The 18,242-nt window shown below is 43.2% G+C and overlaps 1 long non-coding RNA gene across 3 annotated transcripts in view; it reads left to right on the top strand.

Moving 5' to 3' along the window:
• The window catches only part of LOC308473675, a 41,428-nt gene extending 27,073 nt beyond the window's left edge, over positions 1–14,355 (top strand). For all 3 annotated transcript variants that reach the window (XR_013984178.1, XR_013984179.1, XR_013984180.1), the window contains one exon: positions 14,147–14,355. This is a non-coding gene — a long non-coding RNA (uncharacterized lncRNA). The remainder of the gene's footprint in view (positions 1–14,146) is intronic.
• The last annotated feature ends 3,887 nt before the right edge of the window (positions 14,356–18,242 follow it).

Here is an 18,242-nt window from a genome sequence, read left to right as displayed (position 1 = left end):
AGATGAGTGCCACAACCCCATAGTCACCTTTGACTCAACCATCCAGGGGTCCTTCATCTATCTTTACCCAGGACTCTGGGTGTGCCAGAATGTAGGCAGCCCAGGAAACATTTGACCTGACCCGGATCCAGCCTCCAATCAATTCTGGTTTGGGGTTGATGTATAATTAGGTTTTATTTTAAGTTAAACATGTAAATGAGAAGGGGGAGAAATAGATTGCAACTCCGCCCCTCAATTGCACTGCACAGAGTAGGAGGCTTCAGTCCTGCTGGGTGCAGCAGTGGTAGCCCTGCAGGGAATACAATTGCAAAGCAGACCCCTGCAACCAGTAAGATTGAACCCTCCGCTCACCAGCTGGAAAGCAGACTGTGCCATCCTGCTGGGTGCTGCTTTGCAAGCACCTTCAGTGTAGGGAACATGCTTCCACAACAGCAGCAGCCTGCAGTCAGCAGGATTGACCTCTTTAGTGCAATCCTGTTGGGTGCTGTGTCACAAGCATCTTCCCTGTATTACTGAACCCTCTGCTCAGCTTCTGGGGTGCCTGCTCTTCCTGCTCCTCATTTGCAGTAGATGCTCAGCTATTACAATCTAAATTTGCCACTTTTGGTGTTACAGTCTGTGCCGGAGACTTATTCTTATTTTTGTTCACTTAAACATCGCTGTAGTGCTTTTTGACTTTACAGTCCTCTGAGTGGCTCACAGCTATAAAATTCATTTCAAAAACCTGATGGATATACACTGTTATATACACTTTTATTGGCATATTAGTGCCTGTTTTCACATTGTATTATTCGCTAACCTCTGTAGAGAATTTAGTGACATCTGAAATTAGGTTTATGTTCTTTGGTTACTGGCTTGGATTACAAGATTATAGAAGATATAAACCTACCAAAATTATTTTTGACAGATATGGTTGCGATGGATAGACTCTGCCCAAATTCCTGGTTGGCTCATGTATATAAATGGCTAAAAAGCTGAGGGGATTCCAAGGAGCTTTTCCAAGGCTATTCTAGAGCTAACTGATAAAAAGTAGGTTCTTTGAAATTAAATTTGAAGAAAAATTCATGCTGGGTTTTGCAGTGGCTATATCAGATAGTTGTCTTATTTGTTGTTTATTTCATTTTATATGCATATCGCTTTTTCCAATCATATGCTGTAAGATTAATGCAAGAGAGTTGTAGCCATTTGTTGTATTATTGTTTTTCATTCTATTTAAAATTGCAAAACATAATGTCAAAATCTCTTGATAGTTTCATAGGCTATTGCCGTATAGATCTAGTTTTTACTTGATCTAAGGTTTTTTTGTTTGTTTATAGAAAGATAGGGCTTAATTCCCTCCCACTGCAATACAGTATATAGCACAACTTAAATTAGTATGGGTGTACACTTTATGAAGCAAGGTCTTGCCAATCTGTTGAGACATTTGATCCCTTAAAACATGACTCCAGTTGGGTGTTTCAGCCATAGACAATATTTTGTAGAGAGGGATGCAGTAGACAATAGGAAAGAAAGTCTGAAGACCACACTACACAATACATGAAATGGGTGGCTGCATCTCACAAATCTGAGTTGTGCGTGTTTGCGTTTTAATAGCTACATTTTATTATGTTATTTATATGTGTTTGAAGCTAGCCAGAGTAGCTGGGGCAACCCAGTCAGATGGGCGTGGTATAAATAATAATAATATCATCTGCTCTGGCCCTAAATTCTCCTCCTTTTCCCCTTTGGAGCTAGTCTGTCATGACTGGTTCTCTGTGCTATTTTTCTAGAAAAAGAGGTGCCGGAACTCACCATGAACACCTCCCTCGTTCTGGCAAGTTCCCCCTGAAAAAAAGCCCTCCTGGTACTTATATCCAATGAAGTCTTCCCAATTATGCAAGGACTACTGCTCACACAATGGAACTCCCTCCCCTCCCGATTTTTTTTTCTGAGGGCGTCCCCTAGCCCTTCAGAGTAGATTTGCGAGGCAGAGGGAGGAAGGGATGTCTCATTACACAAGCGAGAGTCATTGCACAAACAGGACCGCATCAGTGGATACAGCCTCTACATGGCTTGCTTTATATTATACAGTGGTACCTCGGGTTAAGAACTTAATTTGTTCTGGAGGTCCGTTCTTAACCTGAAACTGTTCTTAACCTGAGGTACCACTTTAGGTAATGGGGCCTCCCGCTGCTGCCGCACCGCCACCACTGCACAATTTCTGTTCTCATCCTGAAGCAAAGTTCTTAACCTGAGGTACTATCTCTGGGTTAGTGGAGTCTGTAACCTGAAGCGTCTGGAACCTGAAGCATCTGGAACCCGAGGTACCACTGTACTGTGAAATGCTTTGCTTATAATCAGCACACTACATAACCATTACTGGATGGATTGTTTTTGATGACTTACAGCTAAAATTTGCGCAGGAAAATCTATGGCAGAGATACATCTGTATTCTTCTTGCTCACCTCTCCTGTACTGTGCTGATGTTGTTTGACCATAGGGGCCAACTCCTACCTGAAGTTGATGGGCATTGCCATTCACATGGTGTGCATGTTCCACATCTTGTGATCGAATATGCAGGGTGGGGCCCCCTAATATTTTATTCAAGTTAGCACCCCTTTGTCTGACTCTGAAATTAGATGCAAAACTTTACAAAGTTATGGGGAACGGCATTTGTCCTGCAGTGCAGTTAGGTGGCACTTATACTTTGAGCTTGGCTAAAAATACATCAGCCCAGTGAATAAAGTTGATCTTACCTATATCTAGAAACTAGATAAGGGTCAGTGAACCAAGGGCGTAATGTGGGGAGGGCCATGGGGGCCATAACCCCTGGTGCACGGTTTTGAGGGGGTGTGAGCCAAGTGCACCCATGCAGGTATCCCTACCCTGCCTGCTGCCAAGGGTTTCTGGGCCTCAGAGCCTTGCCAATGTGCCTCCTGCCCCCTTGCTGAATGGCCACCTGGCTAGTGTTGGGGGGATGTGCCTGCTCCTCCCCTGCATGGGTGGGTGGCGCAGTGCAACCCTGTGAACCCTCCATGCCCTGTGCCTGCCCAGTGGTGGTGGTGACGGTTCAGCTGCTGTAATGGGTTTTGTTCACCCTCTGTGCCCAATCCCTCATCCTACCTAGTGTGCATGCAGACAAACGCCCCGGGTGCCAGTAAAGGATGCTACGCCACTGCAGTGAGCATAAGCCTGAGGGGCACGTGTTAGCAGCCTGTTTCTTCAGCCTTGGAATTTTCAAGGATGCATTTAACAAAACTGTATATCTCAGCAGTTGTTGCCCTGTCCGTAAAATGAGAATGAGAATGATGCAGGGTTGTTGTGAAGGTGAACACAAGACCATAAAGATATGTGTAAAACTGAAAGTAATAGTGCTACAAATAACAGCAGGAGTGATAAATAATAGCCAACGCTTGTAGCATTCGACAAACAAGCGCTCCTAACAAGATGTGTGTGAGGGGAATCCCAAATGGGCTCACCAGCCCAATGTGACCTCTTTGCATTTCTTACTTGGAAAACAGATCAGCCTGACTACGAGGGCTAAGGACCCCTTTAGTAATTCTGCAGTTGCCATTAAATGCCACCACATGCTGCAGTGTACAAAACGCATTGTAGGTCACCTTATGTTCTGCCTAGCTGTGTGTGCCTGTATGGATGGAGATATTATACCAGTATGTATTTATTATATGGCATTAGTGCATCTTAACGAGCATTGCTGTGGGATGCCTGCCAATTTATGTTTATGAGCCTGTCAACCTAATTTACATGCCTTTGAAAATATACAACATTGCCAGTGCAGGGTCTGCTTGTCGGATGATCTTGTCAGGCAGAAATGAAACACTCATCCAGCTGAGGAGAAAAGCATATTCATTACTGCTGGCTCCACTGAATTCTTGGTGACACAGTGAAATACATTTAATGCCATTTTGCATGTTTCATTCAGAGAGAGAGAGAGAGAGAGAGAGAGAGAGAGAGAGAGAGAGAGAGAGAGAGAGAGAGAGAGAGAGAGAGAGAGAGACTGACGGCTGTCTTATATAAAATATGCTTTGCACTTAATCTCCCATCTTGCTTCCAAACAAAATATGAGGCCAGTAGCCAATCCTCAGTAACATTTGTATATTAGCAGGCAGCAGGGGAGGGCGTGATCTTTGTCTGAAAAATTGAAGATGCTGTTTTTAAAAATTCAGAATAACGTGTTGGAGCTGAAGTGAAAAAGAAGCAGATCTGTCTAAGACGGAAGAGACCCGCGACATAGGCTGGTAGGAGTTCACTCCAAGCTCTTGACTGGGTAATTAGTGCAGTGGACTGACAAGCTCTATGCTTTCCTGCCAATTATACCTCTTGCACCGTGACTTTTAGAATAATTTGGAGCAAGGATTTTTAGAATGTCATCCTATCATTTCTCATTTAATTCTGCATTTGCCTACATTGCTCTGTGAAATCTCCCATTGAATTCAGCCGGTGTTTCAAGCCAAGGAGCCCTGATGCATCAGTATAAAGTTCCTATTATCCAGAGGCATTTTAAAAAAAAACCTCCTCTACTAGGTGCTGTTACCCACACAAAAACAATAACAACATCCGTACAGCAGAATGGGCAAGTGGGGCAGAAAAATCCAGTCCAGACTTTCTTGACGAGGTGCTGTTGGTTCTGAGTTGACTTCTTCATGATCAGGAAAATGCATACTAATGGTATCAAACAGTTGCCTCATGTCAAGAGTTAGGTGAGCAGAATGAAACTTAATTTTCAAGGAGGTGAAGGTCCTGTGTGAGTGCCTGGAGGCGGTTGGAGAATGGATGGCAGCTAACAGATTGAGGTTGAATCCTGACAAGACAGAAGTACTGTTTTGGGGGGACAGGGGGCGGGCAGGTGTGGAAGACTCCCTGGTCCTGAATGGGGTAACTGTGCCCCTGAAGGACCTGGTGCGCAGCCTGGGAGTCATTTTGGACTCACAGCTGTCCATGGAGGCGCAGGTTAATTCTGTGTCCAGGGCGGCTGTCTACCAGCTCCATCTGGTACGCAGGCTGAGACTCTACCTGCCTGCGGACTGTCTTGCCAGAGTGGTGCATGCTCTAGTTATCTCCCGCTTGGACTACTGCAATGCGCTCTATGTGGGGCTACCTTTGAAGGTGACCTGGAAACTGCAATTAATCCAGAATGCGGCAGCTAGACTGGTGACTGGGAGTGGCCACCAGGACCACATAACACCAGTCCTGAGAGATCTGCATTGGCTCCCAGTACGTTTCCAAGCACGATTCAAAGTGTTGGTGCTGACCTTTAAAGCCCTAAACGGCCTTGGTCCTGTATACCTGAAGGAGCGTCTCCACCCCCATCGTTCAGCCCGGACACTGAGATCCAGCACCGAGGGCCTTCTGGCGGTTCCCTCATTGTGAGAAGTGAGGTTACAGGGAACCAGACAGAGGGCCTTCTCGGTAGTGGCGCTCGCCCTGTGGAACGCCCACCCTTCAGATGTGAAGGAAATAAGCAGCTATCTTCTTTTTAAAAGACATCTGAAGGCAGCCCTTTTTAGGGAAGTTTTTAATATTTAATGCTGTATTGTTTTTAACACTTGATTGGAAGCCGCCCAGAGTGGCTGGGGAAACTCAGCCAGATGGGCGGGGTATAAATAATACATTATTATTATTAATAATATTATTATTAATTTGAACAGGACAAATGTGCTGTTGGTCAGAAAGGCTGCCAACCTATCCTGTAAACTTCCTCTAGGACAAAAAGCTTTTGCAAGAGTTTTGACCAATATTTGGTCAAGGAAGCATTCAGCTCCATTATCGTTTCAGTTACACCAGTGCTGGTCCACTTTTAGGCACAATTTGTAATGTTAGCTACGTGTATCACCTAAACTCCTACACAGTGATAAACCATGATTCCTAAAATCCTCGTCTGAGAAGGCATTTCTGTGTATTTCTTTAGGTGCCAAATACTTTACTATTCCAGGGCCACACAGTCTTGTTACACGTTTGAGGACAGAACTAGGCCTGCTGTGTGTCTCGTCCTTCTGTCACAAAAATGTGTGCAATAGAAATTAATTGTTTAGCATTTGTATTAGTACAAAGAATGTTAAGGTCATCTTTTGAAAACTTACTTTTCTTGAGTGTGAAATTCAAAAAAAGGGGGGAAATAATGGGATGTACAACAATGCAAAACACCAGTCAGCTGCTTGCATGACTTCACTTCACAATTGTTCCCTTGCACACTAGAACAGAAGATTCTTGTCAGTCTGGAATGCTTTTTGAAAATGACGGAAAGAGGGGAAATGTTTTGTAATGTCTTCTGAGTGGCTTAATGTAAGGGCTGCTTTATTGTTTTGAAACAATAGATGAGTAAATTCTCTTGAAAGTCTGAAAGCTTGCAATCAATTGCACTTCTGCTTGTTTTCTTCATACCTCATTTTCACAGAAATGAATTGCAGAGAAGGTATAAGGTACAGGGCAGGATAGAGACTCCGAATTTGGCAGAAAGCAAACCACTCCCCACGTAAATGACACTTGCAGTAGATGAGATTGGTGGTGCATTGTGGTGTCCTAAGTTTGAAAGTAACACTAGTTTGAAAGACTTGTAGCTCAGTCATAAAGTCATGGTTTATTCTGAGCACTTTCCTTTTCTCCCAAGCATTTAATTTTTAATTTTCTTCTTTCTGCTGTGCTGTAGTTAGCTGCTGGCTGGTACTTTAGTGTTGATTATGCTGACATTTTAGGGAGGCTGTTGATGTGTTTTAATTGTTGTTGTATAATCATTTTCAGTCTTCCCTTATTATACTTAATTTTAATAATAATAATAATAATAATAATAATAATAATAATAATAATTTATTTATTTCTACCCCGCCCATCTGGCTGGGTTTCCCCAGCCACTCTGAACAGCTGCCAACATCATCATCATAATAATAATAATAATAATAATAATAATAATGATGATGTGATAAAACATCAAACATTAAAAACTTCCCTAAACAGGGTTGCCTTCAGATGTCTTCTAAAAGTCAGATAGTTGTTTATTACCTTGACAGCTGATGGAAGGGAGTTCCACAGGGCAGGTGCCACTACCAAGAAGGCCCTCTGCCTGGTTACTTGTAGCTTCACTTCTCACAATGAGGGAACCATCAGAAGGCCCTCGGAGCTGGACCTCAGTGTCCGGGCTGAACGATGGGGGTGGATACACTCCTTCAGGTATACAGGGCCGAGGCCGTTTAGGGCTTTAAAGGTCAGCACCAACACCAACATAATGCTATTATGTTGCTGTGGGAAGGTAAACGGCATTTCTGTGCACTCTGGCACTCGTCGCAGTGTTCCGTTGCACCAGAAGCGGTTTAGCCACATGAGCCAGAAAGCTATCTATGAACAAACGTCAGCTCCCCCATCCTGAAAAGTGAGATGAGTGCCACACCCCATAATCACCTTTGACTGGACTTAACCATCCAGGTTACCCTTGACCTTTACCAACTTAACTGTCATTTAGTTTCATAATGACATTGCATTTGTTGATGTTAAGTCATCTTGAAACTTCTTGTGCTACAGTGGCATCTTGGAAGTTGAGCGGAATCTGGTCTGGAAGTCCGTACAACTTCCAAAATCTTCAGAAACCAAGACATGACTTCTGATTGGCTGCTGGAAGCTCCTGCAGTCAATTGGAAGCCATGGAAGCCATGTCAGACATTTGGGTTCCAAAGAACATTCGCAAACTGGAGCACTCACTTCTGGGTTTGTGGCATTCGGGAGCGAAAACATTCGACTAGCAAGGTGTTCGCGAACCAAGGTAGGACTGTATAAGGCAATGAATAAATAAAGCTAAAGGGTGACATCCAATGATTTCTGCTTGCTTGTGTAATGGAAATCTGTTTCTGCAATGAGAAGATTTCTCTTCAACCCCACAGTAGATTTTGGGAGTGTGCAGAAGGTTGCAAGGGGGAGAAGGGGAAGCCCTATTGTATGAGCAGACACTTTCTCCTGCTACATTGGATCTCGCCCAATAGCAACAGTTATTAATTAGTTGCCTTCCTACCGCTAAACTCCACAGAAAAGTAGATTTGCCTAAAGCGTGTAAGGCTCTCCCAGAAATATTTCACTCTAATAGGAACATAACATAAATTACCCTCGCTTTATCCATCACCATTTCCTATGTATAATATACCATTACATTCTGTCCATTCATACTGATCTGCAATAGATCTGCATAGTGTCAGCCTAATGCCAAATGACAGGTGTCGAAAATGTAATAAAAGCTGAGACACGTTAATCCATTTTGTTTGAAACTGTGGAAAGGTAATCAGATTCTGAATGGCTGCCTAAGCTTAAAAATACAGTTGCTAAGATGTTTCTTCCAGAAACAATCATATCTAAGATTCTGATTAGAAAAGAGCAACTCCTGCGTAAAACTGCCTTAAATTATAACAATTTTGTGGTAAAGATGCTGAGGACACACTGTGAAATACTAAACAAATCATGAAGCTGTATGATGAGCACCCTGGAGTTATTCTGTAGCACATTAAAGAGCGAAAGCTGTTCTTCTGTGCCCATTACTAATGTTCTCTCCTGCCACTGTCCTGCTCAAAATGGATTTGAGCTGTGAAGGTGGTGCTTAGATAGGGATGAGGCAGAGTCCCAAGGATGAGATGGAAACTCTGGGGTGGGGGCTGCATCTGGCCTGCAGTTCCCCATCCTTGCTTTAGCCCATGAGTTCTCAGGTCTCACACGGGTCTAAAGACACCAGTCTTTCTGCCACCACACCAAGTTCACTTGCCTTCCAGGTAAGTCAAAAGATCTCAAGCTGAGGATTGTTACAGGCTCAAGAAGTCAAGAAGACTATTGCTGCAACCACCTCACTTCCAGCGTAGGACCTATTCCGTCTCACTCTTTTGTAATTCCATGTTTCACACAAAAACAAATACCAAAACAGGGAGGTCAGACTGCATGGAAGCACAGTTTACCTTCCCACCACAGCAGTACCTATTTATCTACTTGCACTGGTGTGCTTTCAAAGCACTAGTTTGGCAGTAGCTGGGACAGAGCAACGGGAACTCACTCCATCGCAGGGATTCGAACTGCTGATCTTCCGATCGGCAAGCCCAAGAGGCTCAGTGGTTTAGACGACAGCACCACCTGCGTCCCACAAATAGACCCAAATTAGCTCAGTATTCAGGCCTTGGCCAAATTTACTACACACCCTTTAAGTATATCAGGTTGTCAAGAAGACAGATGAATCCGCCATAAGACTAATTTTTACTTGGAGTCATCCTAGTGAGACAGGGCATCAGAACTCTTTGAATGTGGACTTCTTACAGATACCTAACACCCCATTTGGTACTATCCCTACCTGCTACCTAGTTATGCATTATGCATTGGCTATTAACCCATAAGATCCAATTCATAATGGGCCCTAATGGGCCAGTCCTTATTTGGACTTGATCCTCCAGTCTTCTGGTCACTCACTTATGAGATGGCAGGGGGAAATAGTATTGTATTACTCATGTTTCACTTCTCTATACCCCGATTCCCAGATCTTTTAGTCCTCCCCCCACAAAACATGGTTGATTGATGCCTTTAGTTTGTTAAGAAAAACAATCAAGGCCCTCTAGTTCAGGGGTCAGCAACCTTTTTCAGCTGTGGGCCGGTCCACTGTCCCTCAGACCATGTGGTGGGCTGGAATATATTTTGAAAAAAATAATAATGAACGAATTCCTATGCCCCACAAATAACCCAGAGATGCATTTTAAATAAAAGGACACCTTCTACTCATGTAAAAACACGCTGATTCCCAGATGAGCTGTGGGCCGGATTGAGAAGGCGATTGGGCCGCATCCGGCCCTCGGGCCTTAGTTTGCCTACCCCTGCTCTAGTTGGTGATTGATTGATTGATTGATTGATTGATTGACTCCCACCATCCCTGACCACTGGTTATCCTGGCTGGTGCCAATGGGAGTTGGAGGACCACAGGACCATATTGGATCAGATGGGTCAACAATTAACCATGACATATAAAGCAGCTTCAGAAGTGCCAAATTATATATACAAGCTCATGAGTCAGAATTTTTCCATATTTGAGAGTAGGTTTGATTCCAATAAAAGTAATGGAAATAGCTTCTCTGTTTTCCCTTTACTGGGCCTACCATTTGAAGATCTGTGTAAATAATGATTCTTTATTCAGCTATAGTCATGACCTTACTAGGTGTTTTCGAATGAGATGAAATGTATTACACAAAAACGAACACTTGGTAACAATCAAGTGTACCTTTACCGTACCTACTTTATATGTAATTTCTTGTTTTTATTCCCCCTTCTTTAGCATCCTGTCAAAACAAACTTTATATTCTTCATAATTAACCAGTGTTTCTGCAAATACCAGAAACAGGATTTTTTTAAAACAAAACAAAACAAAACAAAACACAAAAGAACTTTCTATAGATTTGCCCGCTGATGCTGGTGGCATTTCCACACGAGCAGAATTTTCATTTATTTCTGAGACAGTTTACATAAGGGTTTTCTTTCTTTCCCCCCCAAAATCGCAAATAAAGGTTACAAAGGCGTAAGTACTGGAAAATCTCCACCGGAATGGCGCTGCTTAGGGGAACTTTAAATAGAAACAAAAATGTCACTTTTATGTGTGGCGCACCTCCCTCCTGCTCAGCGTAACTCCTGCGAATGTTTGGCTTTATTGTTGAGAGGTTGGCGCAGTCTATCATTTCTCGATAATAACCTTAAACAAATGCCATGTGCAAAGGTCTACAATTATGTTGGGCTCAACACATCATTTGTGCCTGACATGATAGCTTCACTGTTGCCTGGGATGAATTAAAAATTCCTTAATTAAACGAGACTCAAAGGTGCTATCAAAAGGCAAAACAAAATAAAACACAGAATACCGCCCCTTAATAACACTGTGTTCTGAGATGTTACTTGTTTGCCTCTGCAAACTCTTGATCATGAGTAGTATGTTCAATATTGAGGCAATGTTATTACTTGCCTGCCTCGTGTGTGTGTGTGTGTGTGTGAGAGAGAGAGAGAGAGGGGGGGGGAGGGAGGGAAGGAGAGGGAGAGAGAGAGAAGGGAAAGGGGGCGTTTCTCCTTCAGTTTGAGTGATGAGACATGTGGCACTCAAACAGAGGGCTGACTGCAAGTTAGGAAAGTGGAGATAAGCAACCTCAGGCTCGGGAGCCAAATGTGATGCTCCAGTTCTTTCTTTCTTGCCCTTAGAACTCTCCCCAAACCACACAACTGAGCACATGCATTGCATATAATAAGTTCTTGCCGCAGTTGCTGGCTTCTCCTAGGATATTCTCTTATCTGAATCCCTACCAGGTAAAAAACACCTATAGGTCACTAAACCAAGTAACAGAAATAGACTGGGAAAAGCTTCATCTAGGCTTTCGATGTACTACAAATGGCTGCACAGACATCTGTGGGTTAGTGAGTTTATCCAGAAGCAAATACTCATATATTAGCTCACAGCTGCAAATTGTTCTGCACCTACTGTGTCCAGAAAATGCAAGTCCCAGACAGGGCTTCTTTGCTCCTGCTGCTGGTCTGGTTTCAGCTGGGGCAAAACGTTCATGAATCTCTGGTGGCAATTTCATGGTTACTTCACTGTTTCAGTGAAGTCAGTGCGCTTATCCATAGGTTCACAATCTATTCCTTGCCCCATAAGTCACAGGATTGAGGCCAAACAAATTAATAAAGCTATCTTCCTTCATGCGGACAAAAATTAATTGTATTCATTTTGAAAACATGTAAAATGTGCCAACTTTCACAGGTACAAGATAAGAAAGTGATGAATGGGTCATAATGGAGGTAATATTCATAGACTATATATTTCTTGCATGCATTTTATTAACTACAATATTGTATGTAATTATGATCGCTGACCTACTAAAGCAATTGCCTTGGACATCTTATAATAAAGAATAAGGCACAACCCCTGCGTTCTTTCCATTCCTATCCAGAGCAAGAGAAATTATTTCATTTCTTGGGAAATGAAACCAAGTCTTGCAAAGTGGATAGCAAAATCTGTAGAACATTGGCCTTGGTCAGAAGCAAGGAAAATGAACTCCCTGAAACATGTCTTAATCCACTGAAAATAACCGTGCAGATAATTGCTACAGCAAAGCTGAAATTATTCATTAAAAAGACTTTAGAGGATTTTAAATGACTTTTCTCATAAGCAAACATTATAGCATAGCAGTGATTCTTGCTCCCTGCACTGATACTTCCACAAGTAAAATCTCTAGAGTAGATTTTTAAAAAGAAGAAGGAAGACAGTAGCAATGTTTAAAATTGGCTTGGCTTCTGCTCTTGAGAAAAACAACTCCAGTGAACCACAGACAGAATCACAGCCCATGCATTGGGTGCGTGGGTGAGGGAGAAATTTGATTCACTTCACATTCCAAGGTGAACCTACCTAATTTGCACTTACTGAAACAGTATGTGAACCAAAACACGGCCAATCATTGGAATTTGTAATTATCTGAATTTTGCACGGCAGTTCTCCAGCCAAGTAACATGTACAGAAATGTGTGTACTAGGGTGAAAATGCGCATAAAATGTATGTACTGTATGAGTGAAAATAACATACAAAGATGCATTATATTGAGGGAGAAAGCTTTGCAAGAATTTGTACACAAATGTACCTATTAGAAGAAATTTGTGCTAAGATGCTGGTGAATTTTCATGAGGACTTTGTTTTCAACAACAAAAAGCACACAAATGTAGAAATTTGCAGGCCTGAACTTAAAGGTAAAGGTAAAGGTACCCCTGCCCGTACGGGCCAGTCGTGTCCGACTCTAGGGTTGTGCGCTCATCTCACTTAAGAGGCCAGGAGCCAGCGCTGTCCGAAGACACTTCCGGGTCACGTGGCCAGCGTGACGAAGCTGCTCTGGTGAGCCAGCACCAGCGCAGCACATGGAAACGCCGATTACCTTCCCGCTATAAAGCGGTACCTATTTATCTACTTGCACTTAAGAGTGCTTTCGAACTGCTAGGTGGGCAGGAGCTGGGAGCGAACGACGGGAGCTCACCCCGCCGCGGGGATTCGAACTGCCAACCATACGATCGGCAAGTCCTAGGATTTACCCACAGTGCCACCCGCATCCCTAGGCCTGAACTTAGAACTGGAAAAAGCAAAGAAATGGAGAGCAACTGAAATTGACAGATTTGCCCATTATTACATGGGTGACTTGTTCCAAAGGAGCTTTGGGCTTCTGCTTTTGAAGCAGTTACATGGCAAAAGAGTTGAGTCTCAAAAGCACTTGTCCGATAAGACTTGATGCTATGGCAGAGGGGGGAAAGATGAAATCCAAAACTGTTGTGCTCCTTTATTCATCCACATTCAGGACACTAATCACAGTTGGTGGAACTGCATAGCAAACACTCAGGGAAACTCCCAGTCCTTGAGGACAATGATTCGGAGTTGGTCTGTCAAATCTTAAATAAGCATCTGGACCTGACTGGGCTTAAGCACCAGTTTTATCAGCGGTGCTCAACCTATTTGGACCCGGAGGCACATTTGGAAATCTAAAAATCTGTTGCAGGCAGCACAAAAGTAGCCATTTCACAGAAGAAAAGCAGGTGATAGCCAGAACCACCTACATGCACAGAACTCAGAGAAAACACACAGAGAAAGAAAAGAAGCAACACCCTCAAACTGATTCCCCAAAAGTAAAAACAAACAAACCCACTCCTCTTCAAAATAATGGGTTTGGGGTGGACAGTGGACCTTGGTGAGGCTGCTGTGGTGTACATGGTGTTACACTGGGGCCCCAATATCCTGCCTTCGCTGTCAGCCCTCTCCTCAGTGTGTGTGGCTGAAGGCATTGCTTCAGAGAAAGCCCTTGCTTCCTTCTGTTGAGAAAGGGTGTCTTCACACAGTGCTTAGCTACTTATGGTGGTGGGATTGAAGGCACGGCTTGAGTAAGCCTGTTATCAGTTGTAATGGCTGGTGCTAGCATTTGAAGTGTGCAGAATAGGTCACCAGTCATTGTGAAAGTGAGGAGGCGAGGCAGCTTACCTAAGGCTGAGGTGAGATTTGGTTGCCTGGTTCAAAATCAAGGCTCTTAGCATTGCAATTGCTCTTGGTACCATTTGTCCATTTGGGCTCAGTATTTCTCATTCTTATTCCGTGGGATGGATCCGCACAGCTAATAAAACTCGTTCTGTTCTACAGGTGAGTTAGCCTTGCTGGAAGATACCTGGGGAACTGAATGACCAGCGGGGATTAAGCCTGATCCGAAGGCAAAACAACTCAAACTATGGTTGAAACAGCAGCATTAATTGCACATCATTATCCAGGATAATCAAGCTGCAGGAATAAGAAATTAGACATTCTATCATCATATACTGAATTCAAACACAGTATAATTACTCAACTCCAAATTATGTACTCCACCAATTAATTACTTTTTTAAACTTTGGCTTCCAGCACTGTTTTACACATATTGCATTACAGAATAAATTAATCACACCTGTAAGTACTTCCAAATATATATATCAGTTATATATAAATTGCCCCTTAAACTGGATTCTCACAAAGGATTAATATATTTTAGAAAACTCAGTATGTGGAGGGCAATAAGCATGACTGAGATCAAGAATCCAAGGAATGGTGTTTCTGGTTATGCTGTCTACATGAGAAAGCTGTCTTCTGCTATGTCCCACTCACATCTTCCTCCTTTCTCATAAGTCAAAGAAACCAAGGCTGTTTCAGGGCCATACCTCTGTCTGAATCCAGAATGAAATGGGTCTAGATAATCTGCATCAACTCGTCTTTCAAAGCCATTCCTGTTGGTGGACATCACTACATCTCCTTGCACAGTGGTCATCAGATGCCTACTAGGAGAATTGTTACTCCTAAGTAAACATAACAGCCATGGGTTGAGGACAAGTCATCTTTTGGCAAGGAAAGGGAGTCTTCAGATCACACTCCAAATTCAGTCTTCAGAGGCTTCCCAGCTCCTTGGTCCTCCTCCACTCCTCCTTGACTTCCATGCTTGGTACAGAAGGTTGGGGAAAGGAAGATACAACAGATGCTGAGCCTAATGATAATATGGGGGTCAGAGATGGGAACGGACCGCAAAACCCTTCTCCTGTCCCACATCTGCTAATTGAACATCTGAAAGAAAGAATTGATGTTCACCAGATTCTATGTTAAGCCAACCAAGTGACTGAAACGAACAGAGCATATGGCAGCACAAACATTTTCAAAATGATTCCTTCAGAACAAACATTCAAGTTGCATGAGCACTTCTGGCTCGAATCATGTTGCACAGTCTTATGAATAGTAATGGCATGCAGACCTAAGCAGAGGTATTTGATTTTAATTGAGCTATCCTTTAAAGACCCCCCCTCCCCTCTGCTGTGTCAAGGTCATATTCTCACAGATAATAAGTTTATCATATGAGAAGAGCAGCAATAATGGGCACGAGAGACACATTGAAGACATGTGGCATTGCTAACATGAAAGAAAAGAGAGAAAATGTACTAAAAGCAATAATTGAAGTATACACAGAAGTCAGTCCCACTGATAATTAGCTTAAATTATTAAAGTGCATAAGAGGTTATTAACTAGGAAAGTGCATGAATTATAATTTTTGCTGATCATGACTTCTCCAACTCTCCCAAACTTCTTTTCTTTTTAACTTAAACAAAAAGGAAATATAATTCAGATAGGAAAGGGAGGCCTTTGAAATATTCCAATTGCGAGAAAGAATGAACAGATAATGCTTGCCTTTATTCTAGTCTGGACTGTAGAGCTGTTTGTTTTAATAAACCAATCTAACCTTGGCAATTGCCGAAGAGCTCCTGAGAAAATAAGGGAACTCAGAAAAATGACTGGTGATTAATACATATCAGTATAGTCCTCAACTCCAGGTACAGTGGCTGGGAGATGTTAGGATGAGATGGTGTTAAGAAATTAAGCCGGCAGAAGTAACTCCAGGGTAGAGGGCAAAAGGAGGGGGCATATCAAGAGTGGGGAATGGGTGTATTGGGGAGAGGTATAAACAAAGTTATACTGCAGTCTAACTTCCTTATTTCACTGCCCCCACCTACAAATCTCTGTGTAACTTACACCAAAAATGCTGGTATATCTAAATTCACGCCATAAAAAAGGGACCCTGACCATTAGGTCCAGTCGTGACCGACTCTGGGGTTGCGGTGCTCATCTCGCTTTATTGGCCGAGGGAGCAGGTGTACAGCTTCTGGGTCATGTGGCCAGCATTGCTAAGCCACTTCTGGTGAACCAGAGCAGCGCACAGAAACGCCGTTTACCTTCCCGCCGGAGCAGTACCTATTTATCTACTTGCACTTTGACATGCTTTTGAACTGCTAGGTTGGCAGGAGCAGGGACCAAGCAACGGGAGCTCACCCCATCGCAGGGATTCGAACCATTGACCTTCTGACCAGAAAGTCCTAGGCTCAGTGGTTTTGCGTGGTTAACCCACAGCGCCACCCGCATCCCAATTCACCCCATAGCAATCAATAAAGAGGGCAAGAAACCATGGACTAGCCTACGGGTGCTAACATGCTGCCATCCAGATGTTGTTAGACTACAGCTCCAACATCCATGATTGGCTGGAGCTGCTGGGAATTGGAGTCCAATGTCTAGACAGCACCTTTCGAACTACCCATAGGCTGGATGAAACAAAAGTCTGCGTTCTGACAATTTGCCATCCTTGATGTCAACCAAAATGTGCGATCTCAAAAGGCTGCCTCACTCCTAGTTGGATTGACCCTATCAGTAGGTCAGTTTCCTGTCTTCAGCACATTGATTATAACAGCCTCCCCAACCTGGTGCCCTGCGGGGCATGTATTGGCCATGCTCCAGGGGTCTGATGAGAGTTGTAGCTCAGAACACCTGGAGGGTATCAGGTTGAGGAAAACTGGATTATAATAACAGGTCTCTTGGTGTTTTCTGATCACTCTTGTTAAACGTATAACAATTGGGGTGTGTGGGGAAGTGAAAGAGAACCCAGAAAAACGATAAATGACGATGTGAGAGCTGGACCATAAAGAAGGCTGATTGCCGAATAATTGATGCTTTTGAATTATGGTGCTGGAGAAGACTCTTGAAAGTCCCATGGACTGCAAGAAGATCAAACCTCTCCATTCTGAAGGAAATAAGACCTGAGTGCTCACTAGAAGGACAGATGCTGAAGCTGAGGCTCCAATTTTTTGGCCACCTCATGAGAAGAGAAGACTCCCTGGAAAAGACCCTGATGTTGGGAGAGATGGAGGGCACAAGGAGAAGGGGACGACAGAGGAAGAGATGGTTGGACAGTGTTCTCGAAACTACCAACATGAGTTTGACCCAACTGCAAGAGGCAGTGGAAGACAGGAGTGCTTGGTGTGCACTGGTCCATGGGGTCGCGAAGAGTCGGACACGACTAAAAGACTAAACAACAACATTGTGCTTACACAAAACATATATGCACCACTGTTTAAAGTAGAAAATATTAGATATGTTTATAGCCTTTGTGGAACTCTTACCTTAAAGGAAGGGTAAGAGCTCTTGAGCTTTCTAGCTTTTTCAATTCATTCCTCCTGAGCAGATTCTGTTCCATTCTTGATGTGCTGCCCTTAGCATGTAACGTGCTTGAAATCACATTAGTGCCCCATTCGCTTTGGATTTATGAATGTAATAGAACATCTCACATTGGAGCTGTTGTCTTTTATCACTTAACCTTGCATATTTTGTTATCTCACAGACAGGGGCTGCAGGAAGTATCCCTCCCCTCAAAACAAAAATATATAAAAAATTTCTATCATGTGTTGTTATCAAGTGGAGCAGATAGCATCCAGAGAGGGAGAGAAATAGAAAACATTTGGGTGCCCATATGGCACATGGAAATCTCATTATCTACTAGCTCTCAGTTATTCAAGACTGTAATCAGTTTACCAGCTTGTCATGCCCAGGCAAATGCCTGAATCGCTGGAATAGTTCACTGAACTTGTTTTATGAGTCAGTTTAGCAAAAAAAGAAAAAAAAGGGGGGGAATACTTTTAGGGTAAGAAGACCAATGACAATTTACTCGGAGGTTATCCTTTTGTGTGCTTTCTTTCTTGCATGCATATACAGTGGTACCTCGTGTTAAGTACTTAATTCGTTCTGGAGGTCCGTTCTTAACCTGAAATTGTTCTTAACTTGAAGCAACACTTTAGCTAATGGGGCCTCCTGCTGCCGCCACGCTGCCGGAGCACGATTTCTGTTCTCATCCTGAAGCAAAGCTCTTAACCTGAGGTACTGTTTCTGGGTTAGCGGAGTC

Source organism: Podarcis pityusensis (assembly GCF_964106645.2).
Source record: "Podarcis pityusensis genome assembly, chromosome: 3".
NCBI lineage: Eukaryota > Metazoa > Chordata > Lepidosauria > Squamata > Lacertidae > Podarcis > Podarcis pityusensis.
Note: the sequence above shows the minus strand (reverse complement) of the source record. Positions and strands in the feature narration are given on the sequence as shown.